The sequence below is a fragment of the Garra rufa genome, unplaced genomic scaffold (genome assembly GCF_049309525.1).
Source record: "Garra rufa unplaced genomic scaffold, GarRuf1.0 hap1_unplaced_009, whole genome shotgun sequence".
NCBI classification, from domain to species: Eukaryota; Metazoa; Chordata; class Actinopteri; order Cypriniformes; family Cyprinidae; genus Garra; species Garra rufa.
Window position 1 is genome coordinate 333340 of NW_027394284.1, and position 23983 is coordinate 357322.

Genomic DNA, 23983 nt, shown 5'->3' on the forward strand with positions numbered 1-23983 from the left:
GCAGCTTTAATTATTATTATTATTATTATTCTCCAAAATGAATCGCATTTTTGAGGGCTTAGACATACCCGAAAACTCATGAAACTTCGCACACACATCAGACCTGGCGAAAATTTACGTCTGATATGGGTTGCAGAAGTGGGTGTGGTAAAATGGCTCGATAGCGCCACCTTTACACGTTCCGCGGTGTGCGCTTTCAGTTGTGATTCACGTACATGCACGAAAATCGGTACACACATGTAGCTCACCAATACCTACAAAAAAGCCTCTTGGAGCAAAATTTGACACCCAACAGGAAGTCGGTTATTTTTAATTTTCTTAGCAAAATTTGTGTAATTTTTGCCATTTTCAGGCGTCATACTTGAACGAACTCCTCCTAGAGATTTATTCGGATCAACGGCAAATTTGGTGAGTCTAATCTAAAGCCCTTTGTGATGTTAAATTGCGAAGATCTAGAGTTTTCATCGGAGGGCGTGTCCGTGGCGGCCTGGCAAATTTCGATGCTTCGCCATGAAAAAGGAAGTTGCTATAACTCAGGCATATAATGCCCGATCTGCCCCAAACTTCACATGTGTGATAACACTCCTGACCTGATGACATCTACATGCCCATATTCAGTTTTACTCATAGCGCCACCTGCTGGCACCAGGAAGTGTCATGCTGTACTCTGCAACAAACTCCTCCAAAAGATTTAATCAGATCAACACCAAAATCGGTCAGTCTAATAAAAAGGCTTTAGCGATGTTAAATTGCGAAGATCTTGAGTTTTCGTTGAAGGGTGTGTCCGTGGCGGCCTGGCAAATTTCGTGGTCTCGCCATGGATATAAAACTTGTTATAACTCAGCCATAAAATGTCCGATTTGCCTCAAACTTCACATGTTCGATAAGAGTCCTGGCCTGAACCAATCTGAAGTCCTATATTCTATTATAATCACAGCGCCACCTGTTGGCAATAGGAAATGACTTGTACCAAACTCCTCCTAGAGATTTAATGATATCAACATTATATTTGGTCAGTCTGATCTCGAGGCCTTAGAGATGTTAAATTGTGAAGATCTTGAGTTTTCGTTAAAGGGCGTGTCCATGGCGGCCTGACAAAGTTTGATGTTTCGCCATGGACATAAAAGTTGTTATAACTCAGCCATAAAATGTCCGATCTGCCTCAAACTTCACATGTTTGGTAAAAGTCCTGGCCTGAAGACATCTAAAGGCCAATATACAGATATTATTATAGCGCCACCTATTGGCAGCAGGATATATCATATCTTGCACTAACTCACACATGCCAAGGTCAATCTGCACCAAACTTCATATGTTTGATCAAAGTGCTGGCCTGAACACATCTACATGTCAATAATCAGTTATAGGCATAGCGCCACCAGCTGGCAGCAGGAAGTTTGGCACATTTAAGTGACTTTGATCTATTTTTCCTACATTTACTGTATTAAAAGCATACTGCCCACCGTTTGCTGTGTTCCTAAAGCCACCGGTCGGCGGTGAGCCCGTGTGCGAGGGCCCGTTCATCGCTGCTTGCAGCTTTAATTATTAGGGCCCGAGCACCGATGGTGTGAGGACCCTATTGGATCTGCTTCGTTTATTAGGGCCCGAGCACTACAGTGCGAGGACCCTATTGGAATTGCTCCGTTTATTATTAGGGCCCGAGCACTACAGTGCGAGGACCCTATTGGAATTGCTCCGTTTATTATTCTTCTTCTTCTTCTTCTTCTTCTCCAAAATGAAAAGTCTTTTTGAGGGCCTAAACATGCCCGAAAACTCACGAAACTTTGCACACGCATCAGACCTGGCGAAAATTTACATCTGATATGGTTTTCAAAAGTGGGTGTGGCAAAATGGCTCGATAGCGCCACCTATAAAATTTCAACGGAGTGCCCCTTGAGCTACGTTTCATGTACATGTACGAAACTCGGTACACATATGTAACACACCAATACCTACAAAAAAGTCTCCTGGTGCAACATCCGAAACCCAACAGGAAGTCCGTTATATTGAATTTCCTGTACGATTTTTGTGCAGTTTTTGCCATTTTCAGGCCTCATACTTTAACGAACTCCTCCTACAGTTTTTATCCGATCATCTTCAAATTTGCTGAGTGTCATCATAAGGCCTTTGCGATGTTAAATTGCGAAGCTTTAGAGTTTTCGTCGAAGGGCGTGTCCGTGGCGGCCGGACAAACTTTGATGTTTCGCCATGAAAAAGGAAGTTGCTATAACTCAGGCATACGATGTCCGATCTGCCTCAAACTTCACATGTTTGATGACAGTCCGGTCCTGAACACACGTCAGTGCCCATATTCAGTTATAGTCATAGCGCCACCTGCTGACAACAGGAAATGACATGTTTAACACCGTTAAGGACTCCTAGAAACATATTGAAAAGCGTTAACAAGTCTTAAATAGGCTAGCAACATGCTACAAACATGCTAAAACATGCTAGCAACACTTAGCTAAGAGCTAAAGCATGCTATTAATACAAATACAAAAGGAAATTGCTGTAACTCATGTATATAATGTTGAATCTGACCCAAACTTAATATTCAACATGCTACAAAAATAATAAAGCATGCTAGCAACACTTAGCTAATATACTAAAGCATGCTAATAATACAATGAAACAGGAAGTTACTCTAACTCAGGCATACAATGTCCAATCAGCCCCAAACTTAACATGTTTGATAAGAATCCTGGCCTAAACACACGCCAATGCCCGTATTCAGTTATAGTCATAGCGCCACCAGCTGGTAACAGGAAGCCACATGTTTAATACTGTTGTGGATGCCTAGCAACATTTTAAAAAAATTCAACAACTGTTAAACAGGGTAGCAACATGCTAGAAACATGCTATAACATGTTAGCAACATTTAGCTAAGTGCTAAAGCATACTCTTAATGCAATGAAACAGGAAGTTACTCTAACTCAGGCATGCAATGTCCAATCAGCCCCAAACTTCACATGTTTGATAACAGTTCTGGCCTGAAGATATCTACATGCCAATATTCAGTTATAGTTATAGCGCCACCTACTGTCAACAGGAAGTGACATGTTTAACACTGTGACACACTATTAGCAACACACTAAAAAAGCCATTGAGTGCTAAACTAGTTTAAAACGTACTCAAACATGCTAGCAACACTTACTTAGTGCTAAAGCATGTTGTTAAAGACATAAAACAGGAAGTTACTGTAACTCAGACATGCAATGTCCAATCAGCCCCAAACTTCACGTTTGATAAGAGTCCTGGCCTGAAGATATATACATGCCCATATTCAGTTATAGTCACAGCGCCACCTGCTGACAACAGGAAGTGATGTTTAATGGTGTTACGGACTCCTAGCAACATAATAAAAAGCATCAGCAAGTTTTAAATAGGCTAGCATCATGCTAGAATCATGTTAAAACATGCTAGCAACACTTAGCTGAGAGCTAAAGCATGATATTAATACAAAGAAAAATAAGTGTAACTCATGCATACAATGTCCAATCTGACCCAAGCTTAATATGTTTTATAAGAGTCCTGGTCTGAACACAAGCCCATGCCCATATTCAGTTATAGTGATAGTGCCACCTGCTGGCAACAGGAAGTCACATGTTTAATACTGTTGTGGATGCCAAGCAACATTTTAAAAATATCAACAAGTGTTAAATAGGGTAGCAAGATGCTAGAAACATGTTAGCAACATTTAGCTAAGTGCTAAAGCATACTCTTAATGCAATGAAACAGGAAGTTACTGTAACTCAGGCATGCAATGTCCAATCAGCCCCAAACTTAATATGTTTGATAAGAGTCTTGGCCTGAATACATTTACATGCCAATATTCAGTTATAGTCATAGCGCCACCAGCTGGCAACAGCAAATTACTTGTTTTACACTAACTTAAGCATGCAATGTACAATTTGCACCAAACTTGACATGTTTGCCAATAGTCCTGGCCTGAAGACATCTAAAAGCCAATATTTTGTAATAGCGCCACCTGTTGGCAGAAGGATATGTCATGACTTACACTCAAGCATGCCATGTTCAAGCTTCACCAAACATCATATGTTTGATAAAAGCACTGGCCTGAACACATCTGCATGCCAATATTCAGTTATAGGCATAGCGCCACCAGCTGGCAGAAGGAAGATTGGCACATATCAATGACTTTGACATATTCCTCCTACATTTTCTGTGTTAATAGCATAGTGCCCACCATTCGCCACCGATCGGCGGTGAGCCCGAGTGCGAGGGCCCTACCATCGCTGCTTGCAGCTTTAATTAGGGCCCGAGCCCAAAAGGGCGAAGGCCCTATTGTTTTTCTAAGGATTATTATTATTATTATTATTATTATTTTTTTTTTTTCAATGTTTTGGGGGATTTCGGGGGCCTTAACATACACGAAAACTCTTGAAACTTTGCACACACATTGGAACCTGCGGCCATCAGGGCCGGACAGACTTTGACATGGGGGGGTCACCTGGGGGGGGCATGGCACAGCGTTAAAAATTGCGACTTTTGAAGGGCTCTGGAGCGCACAACGGTTGATCTACAGTCACCAAAATTCATACACATATAGACCTCATCGGTCCGAACAAATTTCACACTCATAGTCCGTGCTTCGCCAAACAGGAAGTCGGCTATTCAGGGATGTCTAAAAAGTGCATGCAATGGAATTTGAAATACTCCTACTAGGCCTTTCCACCGATTGCCACCAAACTCGGTCAGCATGATCTCAAGACATTGGGGACGCAAAATTGCCAGGGGATTTTTGATATCTCGAACGGTTTGACCGTGACGGGGCGACAAATTTATGGCGAGAAATGAGAAACAGGAAGTGCCTAATAACTTTGACATACTTTGTCTGATTTTGACCAAACTTCAGCAGTTTGTTCATCGTCTGATGCCGATCACAGAGATGTGACTATTATGAGTCAAAGTTATAGCGCCACCAACTGGCAGCAGAAAGCGTGACGTTTTTGAAACGCTTTAAACTCAGCCTCTTAATTTTACTCAATTTGCTTCAAACTTCATCACAATAATGTCAAAACACGACCGATAAGAATCTGTGAAGGGCGTTATCCATAACTTTTATCATGTTGCCATGGCAACGTGTCAAACTTTAACTTTAGTTTTTTGTGTTTTTGAGCCACTTAAAATGCTTAGAATTTCATGAAACTCAACACACACATATGTATTAATAACAGTTAAACACTGATAAAAGCCCATAAATGGGCGTGGAGCAGGCGCTCCATAGCGCCACCTTTTGACAAAAGTTGGGGGGTTACTTTGTCCTACAGTCACCAAACTCGGTACATATATTGGACTCATCAAGCCGGACAACTTTCTAATTTACACCCATTAGCTACGACCAACAGGAAGTCAGCTATTTTTATTTATATATGGATTTTTGGAAAAATCAAGCTGTGGAATTTGAAATACTCCTCCTAGACCTTTCCACCGATGGCCACCAAACTCAGTCAGCATGATCTCAAGATATTGGGAATGCAAAATTGCCAGGGGATTTTTGCTATCTCGAACGGTTTGGCCATGGCAGGGCGACAAATTATGGCGAGAAATGAGAAACAGGAAATGTCTAATAATTTTGACAAACTTTAGCTGATTTTGACCAAACTTAAGCAGTTTGTTCGTAGTATGATACCGATCACAGAGATGTGACTATTATGAGTCAAAGTTATAGCGCCACCAACTGGCAGCAGGAAGTGTGTTGCTTGCAAAACGCTTTTAAATCAACCTCTTTATTTTACTCAATTTGCTTCAAACTTCATCAGAATAATATCAAAACACGGCCGATGAGAATCTGTGAAGGGGTCCTTGATACATCAAATGCTGTTGCCATGGCAACATGTCAAACTTTAACATTTGTTTCCTGTGTTTTTAAATATAGCTGTGAATAAATTCATATCACTCATAGCAGAATCAGACAGTTCACAGCAAACTTTGTCAACATGATGCCAAGATACTGAAGATGTTAAATTGTGAACGGCTTTGGGACATCTTGAACGGTGTTGATGTGGTGATTTATGAAAGTAACAATAAAAAAGATGAAGAGTTATTTTCATATATCTTTAAATTGCATTATTCCAACTCATCAAAACTTTTTACATATAAACAACAAGAAATTCTTAGGAAATACGTGTAGTTTCAAAATGTTATCATGCTCAGAGGCCCCAAAAACATTAAAAGTGTCACATAAATTTGTCAGATTAAAGCTCTAATACCAGGGATGAACACTAGAGGTCCTCATAAGATAAGGAATCGTTTGACCTCTAATGCTATTTAGCTCATTCTCAGTGTATAAGAATGAAAATATTCCATAGAATCAGTTGATATAGACTGTACTGTCAGTGTACTTTTACATAATTATTTTGTATAGGTGCTTAAAGAGCATTAAAATCTTTTTTTAATCTTTTAAGGAAAAATTATATGATTTATATACATATATACAATCTCACTGATAGAATAAAAAAATCTTATAAGTATGACACTATACTGCTCAGTTCACTTAATTAGAATGAGAAACAAATACATCAACTAAGTTAATATGTATTTATTTTTAATATATTTGTTTATAATTATTTCACAGATGCTTATAGATCATTAAAATAATATTAAAAAATGGATGTAGATCATAAAACATGGTAACTATTTAAAATAGGGTCTCTTTTGTTAACATTAGTTAATGAACTAACACACGAACGAACAACGAACAATATTTTTGTTCTCGATTTTCTTCAAACTTCATCAGAATGATGTAAAAACACGGCCGATGAGAGTCTGTAAAGGCGTCCCTGATGCATCAAATGCTGTTGCCATGGCAAATAAATAAAAATACAAAATACATTCAAATATTTGTTTCCTGTGTTTTTGAGGCAGATAGCGTGCCTAGAATTTAATTTTCCATTTTCAATTTTCAATGATTTATTATATATTTAAAGTGCAGCATCCTAACTCTTTGAAACTTTTTTCATACAAATAACTATTCATTCTGATTAAACACAGTTCATTTCATAATTATACAAAAATCCACGAATGAAAGAAAATTAAAAAACAAATCTGATCTCACTCTGCTCTGCACTCTATGTGTGTGTTTGTGTGGTAAGTGGCTGAGTGTAAGGAGGTGGGATGGGTGGTAAGAGAAAGAGTCAGACAGGAGGAGAGACAGTTAGGGTTAGTCCAAAGGGTTATTGTGAATGCATGTGCCAACTGGGCACCGTTTTCCAGATGCTATCAGTATGGCGACTGCACAGACGGCGAGGGCCCGGTCAACGCTGCTTGCAGCTTTAATTATTAGGGCCCGAGCCCAAAAGGGCGAAGGCCCTATTGTTCTTCTAAGGATTCTTATTAGGGCCCGAGCCCAAAAGGGCGAAGGCCCTATTGTTCTTCTAAGGGTTATTATTTTTTTTTTTTTTTTTTTTTTTTCTTTTTTTCAACCTTCCGGGCACTTTTGGGGGCCTTAACATACTCAAAAACTCTTGAAAATTTGCACACACGTCGGAATCTGTGGCCATCAGGACGCCACAGAGGCTGGGACCCGGGCGTGGTTCAGGGCCTCTACAGCGCCCCCTGGAACACAGTTTGAAAACTTGATGTACTGCGCACACATACTTGCATGTATTGATATGAAACTCGGTACACATATAGATCTCACTGAGCCAAACAACTTTTGTACTCTATGTCATAGGCTCCACCTGACAGGAAGTGAGATATTTAGGGCTGTTTAAAAAGCGCATGCTCTGGAATTTAACGTACTCCTCCCAGGAATTCCATGGGATTGTCACCAAACTCGGTCAGCATGATCTCAAGACATTGGGGACGCTAAATTGCGAGGAGATTTTTGATATCTCGAACGGTTTGGCCGTGGCAAGGCGACAAAGTTATGGCGAGAAATGAGAAACAGGAAGTGTCTAATAACTGTTGCACACATTGCCTGATTCTGATGAAACTTCACCAGTTTGTTCGTTGTATGATGCCGTTTCCTTAAATGTGACTATTATGAGTCAAAGTTATAGCGCCACCAACTGGCAGCAGGAAGTGTGTCATTTTCAAAATGCTTTGAAATCAGCCTCTTAATTTTACTCGATTTTCTTTAAACTTCATCAAAATCATGTCAAAACACGGCCGATAAGAATATGTAAAGGGGTCGATGATAAATCGAATGCTGTTGCCATGGCGACATGTCAAACTTTAAAATTAGATTCCTGTCTTTTCGAGGCAGTTAACATGCTTAGAATTTCATGAAACTCAACACACACATCAATATTAATGATAGTTAGACACTGGCAAAAGGTCATAAATGGGCGTGGAGCAGGCACTCTATAGCGCCATCTTTTGACAAAAGTTGGGGGGTTAGTTTTTCCTACAGTCACCAAACTCTGTACATATATTAATCTCATCAATTTGGACAACTTTCTAAATTAAACTCATTAGCTAAGACCAACAGGAAGCCGGCTATTTTGATTTGAATGTGGATTTTTGGAAAAATCAGGCTGTAAACAAATGCACACTACTTCTAAGAACAACCAGCTGTTCACACCAAACTTTTTTAACATGAAGAGAATATTCTGAAGATGTTAAATTGCGACCGGATTTAGGATATCTTGAACGGTGTGGACGTGGTGATTTTTTAAAGATATAGTAAAAAATATTTTTATATCTTTAAAGTGCAGCATCCAAACTCTTTAAAACTTTTTTCACACAGAGATCTTATCATTCTGAGCAAGTGCTGGAAATATAAATTTTATACAAGCTTCAATGAATTAAAGAAAATTAAAAAAATAACTCAGAAACCTGATGTCACTCTGGGTGAATGTCTCTACAGTATGTGTGTGCGTTCAGTCAGGCACAGAAAAGCTCATTATTGCAGGGGGGAGGGGTGAGAGGCAGAGAGGGTGACAGAGTAGAGAGCCATCCTACAGACCATCTTTGAACAAAAAATGCACATATGTATTGTAATTACATAAATATGTCTGATCTTTGAGAGTCTGATATTTTGAGAAAATATAAAGGGTCACTTAAGTCTTTCATTGTTCGTATTTTGCAGTTGTTGTTTTTTATTAATTTTTTACTTAACTGTACCATGAACTTGTCCTATTCAGTCACATAGCAAAAGATTAAAAAAAATACAACTTTTTAGCATGATCAATTTATCTTCATTGATAGACAATATTTACATAGTGTTATTTATTGAATATAAAATAATAATAATAAAAAATTAAGACAAACTTTGACAACAAAACAAACGTTACTGTTATCTCTTCAAAACATCTGAAAACCATAATTTTAAGATCAGTTATAAATATATATATCACCCCGTTAAAATACTCAACTTGATTTTTAAAGATATTTTGAAAGAATGAAGAGTTTATAGAGCACTTTATTGTGTATTGCTGTACACCCACATGAACTGTGTTCATGTTCATGCTAATTCACAGTACATAAACTATATATGAATACTTTTTTTTTAGCTTAATATTAATTAACATTAATAAATGCTATTTATTTATTGGTCATGTTAACTGATATAGTTAATGCTAACAAATAAAACTGAATGGCAACATTTTATATTTTGTGTGTATGTGTCTGTGTGTTGATTTTAAAGTCTAACCCTTTCAATTCTGTAAACTTTAAATCCAAACTAGCAGAGGGTTACTTTGAATGCATGTGCCAAGTGGGCACCGTCTTCATTATTGATTCTTAGTAATGTAGCGCTTAAGAGTGATGTCTTATAACAGGAGGAGTCACCAGCAAAGCAATATCCACACAAAAATTGTACAGATAGGTAACGATGACATTTCAGCAGAAGTGGTGGACGTAAAGCAAGCAATAATAACATTTTGTTATCATGAATCTTGTTCTTACTTGTTAGCAGCAGGATATATCATATCTTTCACTAACTCAAACATACCAAGGTCAATCTGCACCAAACTTCATATGTTTGATAATAGTGCTGGCCTGAACACATCTACATGCCAATAATTAGTTACAAGCATAGCGCCACCATCTGGCAGCAGCAAGTTTGGCACATTTAAATGACTAATGACTTTTTTCTATATTTACTGTATTAAAAGCATACTGCCCACCGTTTGCTGATTTCCTGAAGCCACCGGTCGGCGGTGAGCCCAGGTGCGAGGGCCCGTTCATCGCTGCTCGCAGCTTTAATTTTTTTTTTTTTTTTTTTTTTTTACACCTTCCGGGCACTTTTGGGGGCCTTAACATACTCAAAAACTCTTGAATATTTGCACACACGTCGGAATCTGCGGCCATCAGGACGCCACAGAGGCTGGGACCCGGGCGTGGTTCAGGGCCTCTACAGCGCCCCCTGGAACACAGTTTGAAAACTTGATGTACTGCGCACACATACTTGCACGTACTGATATGAAACTCGGTACACATATAGATCTCACTGAGCCAAACAACTATTGTACTCTATGTCATAGGCTCCACGCAACAGGAAGTGAGATATTTAGGGCTGTTTAAAAAGCGCATGCTCTGGAATTTAACGTACTCCTCCCAGGAATTCCATTGGATTGTCACCAAACTCGGCCAGCATGATCTCAAGACATTGGGGACGCTAAATTGCGAGGAGATTTTTGATATCTCGAACGGTTTGGCCGTGGCAAGGCGACAAAGTTATGGCGAGAAATGAGAAACAGGAAGTGTCTAATAACTGTTGCACACATTGCCTGATTCTGATGAAACTTCACCAGTTTGTTCGTTGTATGATGCCGATTCCATAAATGTGACTATTATGAGTCAAAGTTATAGCGCCACCAACTGGGAGCAGGAAGTGTGTCATTTTCAAAATGCTTTGAAATCAGCCTCTTAATTTTACTCGATTTTCTTTAAACTTCATCAAAATCATGTCAAAACACGGCCGATAAGAATATGTAAAGGGGTCGATGATAAATCGAATGCTGTTGCCATGGCAACATGTCAAACTTTAAAATTAGATTCCTGTCTTTTCAAGGCAGATAACATGCTTAGAATTTCATGAAACTCAACACACACATCAATATTAATGATAGTTAGACACTGGCAAAAGGTCATAAATGGGCGTGGAGCAGGCACTCTATAGCGCCATCTTTTGACAAAAGTTGGGGGGTTAGTTTTTCCTACAGTCACCAAACTCTGTACATATATTAATCTCATCAATCTGGACAACTTTCTAAATCAAACTCATTAGCTAAGACCAACAGGAAGCCGGCTATTTTAATTTGAATGTGGATTTTTGGAAAAATCAGGCTGTAAACAATTTCACACTCCTTTTAAGAACAACCAGCTATTCACACCAAACATTTTTAACATGAAGAGAAGATTCTGAAGATGTTAAATTGCGAGCGGATTTGTGATATCTTGAACGGTGTGGACGTGGTGATTTTTTAAAGATATAGTAAAAAATATTTTTATATCTTTAAAGTGCAGCATCCAAACTCTTTAAAACTTTTTTCACACAGAGATCTAATCATTCTGAGCAAGTGCTGGTAATATCAAAACTATTCAAGCTTCTATGAATTAAAGAAAATTAAAAAAAGAACTCAGAAACCTCACTCTGCCTGACTGACTGTGTTCAGTCACTGCAGAATGACATTTAGAGTGGCTTAAGGGGGGATGGGTGAAAGGGAGAGAGGGAGAGAGGGAGAGAGGGGTAGAGAGTGAAACATGTTATCTTGCTATAGACCATCTTTGAGAAATGCACATATATATATAGTGTAATCGAAAATAAATACGTCTGATCTTTGAGAGTCTGATATTTTGAGAAAATATAAAGGGTCACTAAGTCATTCATTGTTTGTATTTTGCAGTTGTTGTTTTTTTATTTTTTATTTTTTTTAATGAACTATACCATGAACTTGTCCTATTCAGTCACATAGCAAAAGATTAAGAAAAATGCAACTTTTAGCATTAGCGATTTATCTTCATTGATAGACATTTATTTTCATAGTGTTATTTATTGAATATAAAATTTAAATTAACAATTTCAAGACAAACTTGGACAACAAAACAAGCTTTGCTGTTATCTGTTCAAAACATCTGAAAATTATACCATTTTAAGATGAGTTATATATATATATATATATATCGCCCCATTTCAATACTCAACTTGTTTTTAAAGATATTTTGAAAGAATGAAGCGTTTATAGAGCACTTTATTGTGTATTGCTGTACACCCCCATGAACTGTGTTCATGTTCATGTTAATTCACAGTACATAAACTATATATGAATACTTTTTTTAGCTTAATATTAATTAACATTAATAAATGCCATTTATTTATTGGTCATGTTAACTAATATAGTTAATGCTAACAAATGAAACTGAATGGCAACATTTTATATTTTGTGTGTATGTGTCTGTGTGTTGATTTTAAAGTCTAACCCTTTCAATTCTGTAAACTTAAAATCCAAACTAGCAGAGGGTTACTGTGAATGCATGTGCCAACTGGGCACCGTTTTCCTTATTGATTCTTAGTTATGTAGCGCTTAAGAGTGATGTCTTGTAACAGGAGGAGTCACCAGCAAAGCAATATCCACACAAAACTTGTACAGATAGGTAACAATGACATTTAAGCAGAAGTGGTGGACGTAAAGCAAGCAATAATAACATTTTGTTATCATCATGAATCATGTTCTTATCATCATCATCAGAGTATAGGGAAAATTTTGCATATTGTTTAACAGTTGGCATTATCTGAAGTCCTTGCATTGATTGCATTTAATTAAATCAACATTATATTTGGTCAGTCTGATCTTGAGGCCTTAGAGATGTTAAATTGTGAAGATCTTGAGTTTTCATTAAAGGGCATGTCCGTGGTGGCCTGACAAAGTTTGATGTTTCTGCATAGACATAGAAGTTGTTATAACTTAGCCATAAAATGTCTGATCTGCCACAAAATTCACAGGTTTGGTAAGAGTCCTGGCCTGAAGACACCTAAAGACTAATATTCAGATATTATCATAGCGCCACTTGTTGGCAGCAGGATATATCATATCTTTCACTAACTCAAACATACCAAGGTCAATCTGCACCAAACTTCATATGTTTGATAATAGTGCTGGCCTGAACACATCTACATGCCAATAATTAGTTACAGGCATAGCGCCACCATCTGGCAGCGGCAAGTTTGGCACATTTAAAGAACTTATGACATATTTTTTCTACATTTACTGTATTAAAAGCATACTGCCCACCGTTTGCTGATTTCCTGAAGCCACCGGTCGGCGGTGAGCCCAGGTGCGAGGGCCCGTTCATCGCTGCTCGCAGCTTTAATTTTTTTTTTTTTTTTTATTTTTTGTTAACCTTCCGGGCACTTAAGGGGGTCTTAACATACTCAAAAACTCTTGAAAATTTGCACACATGTCGGAATCTGCGGCCATCAGGACGTCACAGAGGCTGGTACCGGGGCGTGGCAAGGGGACTCTACAGCGCCCCCTGGAATTTTGAGGGCCATATAGCACACATACTTGAACGTACACATATGAAACTTGGTACACATATAGAACTCATTGAGCTGAACAACTTTTGTACTCTATGTCATTTTCTCAACGCAACAGGAAGTGAGATATTTAGGGCTGTGTAAAAAGCGCATGCTCTGGAATTTAACGTACTCCTCCCAGGATTTCCATACGATTGTCACCAAACTCGGTCAGCATGATCTCAAGACATTGGGGACGCTAAATTGCGAGGGGATTTTTGATATCTCGAACGGTTTGGCCGTGGCAAGGCGACAAAGTTATGGCGAGAAATGAGAAACAGGAAGTGTCTAATAACTGTTGCACACATTGCCGGATTCTGATGAAACTTCACCAGATTGTTCGTTGTATGATGCCGATTCCATAAATGTGACTATTATAAGTCAAAGTTATAGCGCCACCAACTGGCAGTAGGAAGCGTGTCATTTTCAAAATGCTTTGAAATCAACCTCTTAATTTTACTTGATTTTCTTTAAACTTCATCAAAATCATGTCAAAACACGGCCGATAAGAATATGTAAAGGGGTCGATGATAAATCAAATACTGTTGCCATGGCAACGTGTCAAACTTTAAAATTAGATTCCTGTCTTTTCGAGGCAGATAAAATGCTAAGAATTTCATGAAACTCAACACACACATCAATATTAATGATAGTTAGACACTGGCAAAAGGTCATAAATGGGCGTGGAGCAGGCACTCTATAGCGCCATCTTTTGACAAAAGTTGGGGGGTTAGTTTTTCCTACAGTCACCAAACTCTGTACATATATTGTTCTCATCAATCTGGACAACTTTCTAAATTAAACTCATTAGCTAAGACCAACAGGAAGCCGGATATTTCCATTTGAATGTGTTTTTTTGGACAAATCAGGCTGTAAACAAATTCACACTTCTTCTAAGAACAACCAGCTATTCACACCAAACTTTTTTAACATGAAGAGAAGATTCTGAAGATGTTAAATTGCGAGCGGATATTGGATATCTTGAACGGTGTTGACGTGGTGATTTTTTAAAGATGTAGTAAAAAACATAACCGTCATTTTTTTTATATCTTTAAAGTGCAGCATCCAAACTCTTTACAACTTTTTTCACACAGAGATCTAATCATTCTGAGCAAGTGCTGTTAATATAAATTTTCTACAAGCTTCAATGAATTAAAGAAAATTAAAAAAAGAAATTAGAAACCTGCTGTCACTCTGCCTGTGCCTGTCTGTGTTCAGTCACCATTGAGTCACTGAAGAGTGACTGAAGGGGGGAGGGGTGTAAGGGAGAGAGACCAGTGGAACATGCTGTTTTGCTTCAGACCATCTTTGAGGAAGATGCACATTGCTGTAGCGTAATCGACATAAATATGTCTGATATTTTGAGAAAATATAAAGGGTCATTAAATCTTTCATTGTTTGTATTTTGCAGTTGTTGTTTTTTATTTATTTTTACTGAACTGTACCATGAACTTGTCCTATTCAGTCACATAGCAAAAGATTAAGAAAAATACAACTTTTAAGCATGAGTGATTTATCTTCATTGTAGACAATATTTTCATAGTGTTATTTATTGAATATAAAATTATAATAATTAAAAATTTCAAGACAAACTTTGACAACAAAACAAACTTTGCTGTTATCTGTTCAAAACATCCGAAAACCATCATTTTAAGATCAGTTATATATATATCGCCCCATTAAAACACTCAACTTGATTTTTAAAGATATTTTGAAAGAATTAAGCGTATATAGAGCACTTTATTGTGTATTGCTGTACACCCACATGAACTGTGTTCATGTTCATGTTAATTCACAGTACATAAACTAAAAGATACTAATTTACCTTTAAACAATATATGAATACTTTTTTTTTAGCTTAATATTAATTAACATTAATAAATGCTATTTAATTATTGTTCATGTTAACTAATATAGTTAATGTTAACAAATGAAACTGGATGGCAACATTTTATATATTGTGTGTATGTGTCTCTGTGTTGATTTTAAAGTGTAACCCTTTCAATTCAGTAAACTTAAAATCCAAACTAGCAGAGGGTTACTGTGAATGCATTTGCCAACTGTGCACCGTTTTCCTTATTGATTCTTAGTTATGTAGCGCTTAAGAGTGATGTCTTATAACAGGAGTCACCAGCAAAGCAATATCCACAGACAAATTGTACAGATAGGTAACGATTTAAGCAGAAGTGGTGAATGTAATGCAAGCAATAATAACATTTTGTTATCATCATGAATCATGTTCTTACCATCATCATCAGAATATAGGGAAAATGTTCACATTTGGTTCACAGTTGGCATTATCTGAAGTCCTTGCAGGGGATTAGGTTTATAGCAAACTCCTCCTAGACATTTAATGAAATCAACATTATATTTGGTCAGTCTGATCTAGAGGCCTTAGAGATGTTAAATTGTGAAGATCTTGAGTTTCAGTAAAGGGCGTGTCCGTGGCGGCCTGACAAAGTTTGTTGTTTTGCCATGGACATAGGTGTAATAACTCAGCCATGAAATGTCTGATCTGCCTCAAACTTCAGAGGTTTGGTAAGAGTCCTGGCCTGAAGACACCTAAAGGCCAATATTCAGATATTATCATAGCGCCACCTGTTGACACCAGAATATATCATATCTTTCACTAACTCAAACATACCAAGGTCAATCTGCACCAAACTTCATATGTTTGATAATAGTGCTGGCCTGAACACATCTACATGCCAATAATCATTTATAGGCATAGCGCCACCAGCTGCCAATGGGAAGTTTGGCACATTTAAATGACTTATGACATATTTCTCATATATTTACTGTATTAAAAGCATACTGCCCACCGTTTGCTGTTTTCCTAAAGCCACCGGTCGGCGGTGAGCCCGGGTGCGAGGGCCCGTTCATCGCTGCTTGCAGCTTTAATTAGGGCCCGAGCACTACAGTGCGAGGACCCTATTGGAATTGCTCCGTTTATTATTATTCTTCTTCTTCTCCAAAATGAAAAGTCTTTTTGAGGGCCTAAACATGCCCGAAAACTCACGAAACTTTGCACACGCATCAGACCTGGCGAAAATTTACATCTGATATGGTTTTCAAAAGTGGGTGTGGCAAAATGGCTCGATAGCGCCACCTATAAAATTTCAACGGAGTGCGCCTCGAGCTACGTTTCACGTACATGTACGAAACTCGGTACACATATGTAACACACCAATACCTACAAAAAAGTCTCCTGGTGCAACATCCGAAACCCAACAGGAAGTCCGTTATATTGAATTTCCTGTACGATTTTTGTGCAGTTTTTGCCATTTTCAGGCCTCGTACTTTAACGAACTCCTCCTACAGTTTTTATCCGATCATCTTCAAATTTGCTGAGTGTCATCATAAGGCCTTTGCGATGTTAAATTGCGAAGCTTTAGAGTTTTCGTCGATGGGCGTGTCCGTGGCGGCCTGACAAACTTTGATGTTTCGCCATGAAAAAGGAAGTTGCTATAACTCAGGCATACGATGTCCGATCTGCCTCAAACTTCACATGTTTGATGACAGTCTGGTCCTGAACACATGTCAGTGCCCAAATTCAGTTATAGTCATAGCGCCACCTGCTGACAACAGGAAATGACATGTTTAACACTGTTACGGACTCTTAGCAACATATTGAAAAGCGTTAACAAGTCGTAAATAGGCTAGCAACATGCTACAAACATGCTAAAACATGCTAGCAACACTTAGCTAAGAGCTAAAGCATGCTATTAATAAAAATACAAAAGGAAATTGCTGTAACTCATGTATATACTGTTGAATCTGACCCAAACTTAATATTCAACATGCTACAAAAATAATAAAGCATGCTAGCAACACTTAGCTAATATGCTAAAGCATGCTAATAATACAATAAAACAGGAAGTTACTCTAACTCAGGCATACCATGTCCAATCAGCCCCAAACTTAACACGTTTGATAAGAATCCTGGCCTAAACACACGCCCATGCCTGTATTCAGTTATAGTCATAGCGCCACCAGCTGGTAACAGGAAGCCATATGTTTAATACTGTTGTGGATGACTAGCAACATTTAAAAAAAAATCAACAACTGTTAAAAAGGGTAGAAACATGCTAGAAACATGCTATGACATGTTAGCAACATTTAGCTAAGTGCTAAAGCCTGCTCTTAATGCAATGAAACAGAAAGTTACTGTAACTCAGGTATGCAATGTCCAATCAGCCCCAAACTTCACATGTTTGATAACAGTCGTGACCTGAAGATGTTAGTGATGGGTCGTTTTTGAACGATTCGTTCATTTTGAACGAATCTTTAATGTGACTCGGGAAGAACGAGTCGTCTCGGGAGTGATTCGTTCAGTCGCGCATGCGCAATTGCGCAACTATGAACGAACGACTCAAACCCGAAAGACTCGAGAGATGAACTAATCAATTCTGTTTCCGGCTCCAGCAGCATAGGTTAAGCGTATGGGGCTGTCATGTGATGAACGAACGACTCAAACCCGAAAGACTCGAGAGATGAACGAATCCATTCTCTTTCCGGCTCAGGCAGCATAGGTTAAGCGTATGGGGCTGTCACGTGATGAACGAACGACTCAAACCCGAAAGACTCGAGAGATGAACGAATCCATTCTCTTTCCGGCTCAGGCAGCATAGGTTAAGCGTATGGGGCTGTCACGTGATGAACGAACGACTCAAACCCGAAAGACTCGAGAGATGAACGAATCCATTCTCTTTCCGGCTCCAGCAGCATAGGTTAAGCTTATGGGGCTGTCACGTGATGAACGAATGACTCAAACCCGAAAGACTCGAGAGATGAACGAATCCATTCTGTTTCCGGCTCCAGTAGCATAGGTTAAGCGTATGGGGCTGTCACGTGATGAACGAACGACTCAAACCCGAAAGACTCGAGAGATGAACTAATCAATTCTATTTCCGGCTCAGATCGCGTTAGTTAAGTTAATATGGGGCTGTCACGTGTTGAACGAACGACTCAAACCCGGACAGATAGAGGTGAGGGAGTTAATCATAGACTGAAGACCCAGGTAAAAAATGAATTAGTCTCTTATGTTTCTAATAGCATTATAGTTTTGTCTTGTTTGTAGTGTGATCAACGTTTGTATAAGCAGTACATGTGTTATGGAAGTAACACGTAGCTTTTTTATTATATTTTGGTAAAATGAACGGAATGAACGAAATGACTCGAAAAAAGATTCGTTCATTTTGCTGAACGAGACTCAAAGATCCGAGTCGGTAAAATGATCCGAACTTCCCATCACTAGAAGATGTCTACATGCCAATATTCAGTTATAGTTATAGCTCCACCTACTGTCAACAGGAAGTGACATGTTTAACACTGTGACACACTATTAGCAACACACTAAAAAAGCCATTGAGTGCTAAACTAGTTTAAAACATACTCAAACATGCTAGCAACACTTACTTAGTGCTAAAGCATGTTGTTAAAGACATAAAACAGGAAGTTACTGTAACTCAGGCATGCAATGTCCAATCAGCCCCAAACTTCACATGTTTGATAAGACTCTTGGCCTGAAGATATATACATGCCCATATTCAGTTATAGTCACAGCGCCACCTGCTGACAACAGGAAGTGATGTTTAATGGTGTTACGGACTCCTAGCAACATATTAAAAAGCTTTAGCGAGTTTTAAATAGGCTAGCATCATGCTAGAATCATGTTAAAACAGGGGTTTTCAAACCTGTCCTGGAGCCTCCCCTGTCCTGCACATTTTGTATGTCTCCCTTATTAGGCACACCCAATTCAGGTCTTGCAGTCTCTACTAATGAGCTGATGATTTGAATCAGGTGTATTAGATGAGAGAGACAAGCAAAATGTGCAGGGCAAGGGAGGCTCCAGGACAGGTTTGAAAACCCCTGTGTTAAAACATGCTAGCAACACTTAGCTAAGAGCTAAAGCATGATATTAATACAAAGAAAAATAAGTGTAACTCATGCATACAATGTCCAATCTGACCCAAGCTTAATATGTTTGATAAGAGTGCTGGTCTGAACACAAGCCAATGCCCATATTCAGTTATAGTCATAGTGCCACCTGCTGGCAACAGGAAGTCACATGTTTAATACTGTTGTGGATGCCAAGCAACATTTTAAAAATATCAACAAGTGTTAAATAGGGTAGCAACATGCTAGAAACATGTTAGCAACATTTAGCTAAGTGCTAAAGCATACTCTTAATGCAATGAAACAGGAAGTTACTGTAACTCAGGCATGCAATGTCCAATCAGCCCCAAACTTAATATGTTTGATAAGAGTCCTGGCCTGAATACATTTACATGCCAGTATTTAGTTATAGTCATAGCGCCACCAGCTGGCAACAGCAAATTACTTGTTTTACACTAACTTAAGCATGCAATGTACAATTTGCACCAAACTTGACATGTTTGCCAATAGTCCTGGCCTGAAGACATCTAAAAGCCAATATTTCGTAATAGTGCCACCTGTTGGCAGCAGGATATGTCATGACTTACACTCAAGCATGCCATGTTCAAGCTTCACCAAACTTCATATGTTTCATGAAAGCACTGGCCTGAACACATCTGCATGCCAATATTCAGTTATAGGCATAGCGCCACCAGCTGGCAGTAGGAAGATTGGCACATATCAATGACTTTGACATATTCCTCCTACATTTACTGTGTTAATAGCATAGTGCCCACCATTCGCCACCGATTGGCGGTGAGCCCGAGTGCGAGGGCCCTACCATCGCTGCTTGCAGCTTTAATTCTTCTTCTTCTTCTTCTTCTCCAAAATGAAAAGTCATTTTGAGGGCCTAAACATGCCCGAAAACTCACGAAACTTTGCACACGCATCAGACCTGGCGAAAATTTACATCTGATATGGTTTTCAAAAGTGGGTGTGGCAAAATGGCTCGATAGCGCCACCTATAAAATTTCAACGGAGTGCCCCTCGAGCTACGTTTCACGTACATGTACGAAACTCGGTACACATATGTAACACACCAATACCTACAAAAAAGTCTCCTGGTGCAACATCCGAAACCCAACAGGAAGTCCGTTATATTGAATTTACTGTACGATTTTTGTGCAGTTTTTGCCATTTTCAGGCCTCATACTTTAACGAACTCCTCCTACAGTTTTTATCCGATCATCTTCAAATTTGCTGAGTGTCATCATAAGGCCTTTGCGATGTTAAATTGCGAAGCTTTAGAGTTTTCGTCGAAGGGCGTGTCCGTGGCGGCCGGACAAACTTTGATGTTTCGCCATGAAAAAGGAAGTTGCTATAACTCAGGCATACGATGTCCGATCTGCCTCAAACTTCACATGTTTGATGACAGTCCGGTCCTGAACACACGTCAGTGCCCATATTCAGTTATAGTCATAGCGCCACCTGCTGACAACAGGAAATGACATGTTTAACACTGTTACGGACTCCTAGAAACATATTGAAAAGCGTTAACAAGTCTTAAATAGGCTAGCAACATGCTACAAACATGTTAAAACATGCTAGCAACACTTAGCTAAGAGCTAAAGCATGCTATTAATACAAATACAAAAGGAAATTGCTGTAACTCATGTATATAATGTTGAATCTGACCCAAACTTAATATTCAACATGCTACAAAAATAATAAAGCATGCTAGCAACACTTAGCTAATATGCTAAAGCATGCTAATAATACAATGAAACAGGAAGTTACTCTAACTCAGGCATACAATGTCCAATCAGCCCCAAACTTAACATGTTTGATAAGAATCCTGGCCTAAACACACGCCCATGCCCGTATTCAGTTATAGTCATAGCGCCACCAGCTGGTAACAGGAAGCCACATGTTTTATACTGTTGTGGATGCCTAGCAACATTTTAAAAAAATTCAACAACTGTTAAACAGGGTAGCAACATGCTAGAAACATGCTATAACATGTTAGCAACATTTAGCTAAGTGCTAAAGCATACTCTTAATGCAATGAAACAGGAAGTTACTGTAACTCAGGCATGCAATGTCCAATCAGCCCCAAACTTCACATGTTTGATAACAGTCCTGGCCTGAAGATATCTACATGCCAATATTCAGTTATAGTTATAGCGCCACCTACTGTCAACAGGAAGTGACATGTTTAACACTGTGACACACTATTAGCAACACACTAAAAAAGCCATTGAGTGCTAAACTAGTTTAAAACGTACTCAAACATGCTAGCAACACTTACTTAGTGCTAAAGCATGTTGTTAAAGACATAAAACAGGAAGTTACTGTAACTCAGACATGCAATGTCCAATCAGCCCCAAACTTCACGTTTGATAAGAGTCCTGGCCTGAAGATATATACATGCCCATATTCAGTTATAGTCACAGCGCCACCTGCTGACAACAGGAAGTGACGTTTAATGGTGTTACGGACTCCTAGCAACATAATAAAAAGCGTCAGCAAGTTTTAAATAGGCTAGCATCATGCTAGAATCATGTTAAAACATGCTAGCAACACTTAGCTGAGAGCTAAAGCATGATATTAATACAAAGAAAAATAAGTTGTAACTCATGCATACAAAGTCCAATCTGACCCAAGCTTAATATGTTTGATAAGAGTCCTGGTCTGAACACAAGCCCATGCCCATATTCAGTTATAGTCATAGTGCCACCTGCTGGCAACAGGAAGTCACATGTTTAATACTGTTGTGGATGCCCAGCAACATTTTAAAAATATCAACAAGTGTTAAATAGGGTAGCAACATGCTAGAAACATGTAAGCAACATTTAGCTAAGTGCTAAAGCATACTCTTAATGCAATGAAACAGGAAGTTACTGTAACTCAGGCATGCAATGTCCAATCAGCCCCAAACTTAATATGTTTGATAAGAGTCTTGGCCTGAATACATTTACATGCCAATATTTAGTTATAGTCATAGCGCCACCAGCTGGCAACAGCAAATTACTTGTTTTACACTAACTTAAGAATGCAATGTACAATTTGCACCAAACTTGACATGATTGCCAATAGTCCTGGCCTGAAGACATCTAAAAGCCAATATTTTGTAATAGCGCCACCTGTTGGCAGCAGGATATGTCATGACTTACACTCAAGCATGCCATGTTCAAGCTTCACCAAACTTCATATGTTTGATAAAAGCACTGGCCTGAACACATCTGCATGCCAATATTCATTTATAGGCATAGCGCCACCAGCTGGCAGCAGGAAGATTGGCACATATCAATGACTTTGACATATTCCTCCTACATTTACTGTGTTAATAGCATAGTGCCCACCATTCGCCACCGATCGGTGGTGAGCCCGAGTGCGAGGGCCCTACCATCGCTGCTTGCAGCTTTAATTATTAGGGCCCGAGCACCGATGGTGTGAGGACCCTATTGGATCTGCTTCGTTTATTATTAGGGCCCGAGCCCAAAAGGGCGAAGGCCCTATTGTTTTTCTAAGGATTATTAGGGCCCGAGCCCAGAATGGGCGAAGGCCCTATTGTTTTTCTAAGGATTATTATTAGGGCCCGAGCACCGATGGTGTGAGGACCCTATTGGATCTGCTTCGTTTATTATTAGGGCCCGAGCACCGATGGTGTGAGGACCCTATTGAATCTGCTCCGTTTATTAGGGCCCGAGCACTGCAGTGCGAGGACCCTATTGGAATTGCTCCGTTTATTCTTCTTCTTCTTCTTCTTCTTCTTCTCCAAAATGAAAAGTCTTTTTGAGGGCCTAAACATGCCCGAAAACTCACGAAACTTTGCACACGCATCAGACCTGGCGAAAATTTACATCTGATATGGTTTTCAAAAGGGGGTGTGGCAAAATGGCTCGATAGCGCCACCTATAAAATTTCAACGGAGTGCCCCTCGAGCTACGTTTCATGTACATGTACGAAACTCGGTACACATATGTAACACACCAATACCTACAAAAAAGTCTCCTGGTGCAACATCCGAAACCCAACAGGAAGTCCGTTATATTGAATTTCCTGTACGAATTTTGTGCAGTTTTTGCCATTTTCAGGCCTCATACTTTAACGAACTCCTCCTACAGTTTTTATCCGATCATCTTCAAATTTGCTGAGTGTCATCATAAGGCCTTTGCGATGTTAAATTGCGAAGCTTTAGAGTTTTCGTCGAAGGGCGTGTCCGTGGCGGCCGGACAAACTTTGATGTTTCGCCATGAAAAAGGAAGTTGCTATAACTCAGGCATACGATGTCCGATCTGCCTCAAACTTCACATGTTTGATGACAGTCCGGTCCTGAACACACGGCAGTGCCCATATTCAGTTATAGTCATAGCGCCACCTGCTGACAACAGGAAATGACATGTTTAACACTGTTACGGACTCCTAGAAACATATTGAAAAGCGTTAACAAGTCTTAAATAGGCTAGCAACATGCTACAAACATGTTAAAACATGCTAGCAACACTTAGCTAAGAGCTAAAGCATGCTATTAATACAAATACAAAAGGAAATTGCTGTAACTCATGTATATAATGTTGAATCTGACCCAAACTTAATATTCAACATGCTACAAAAATA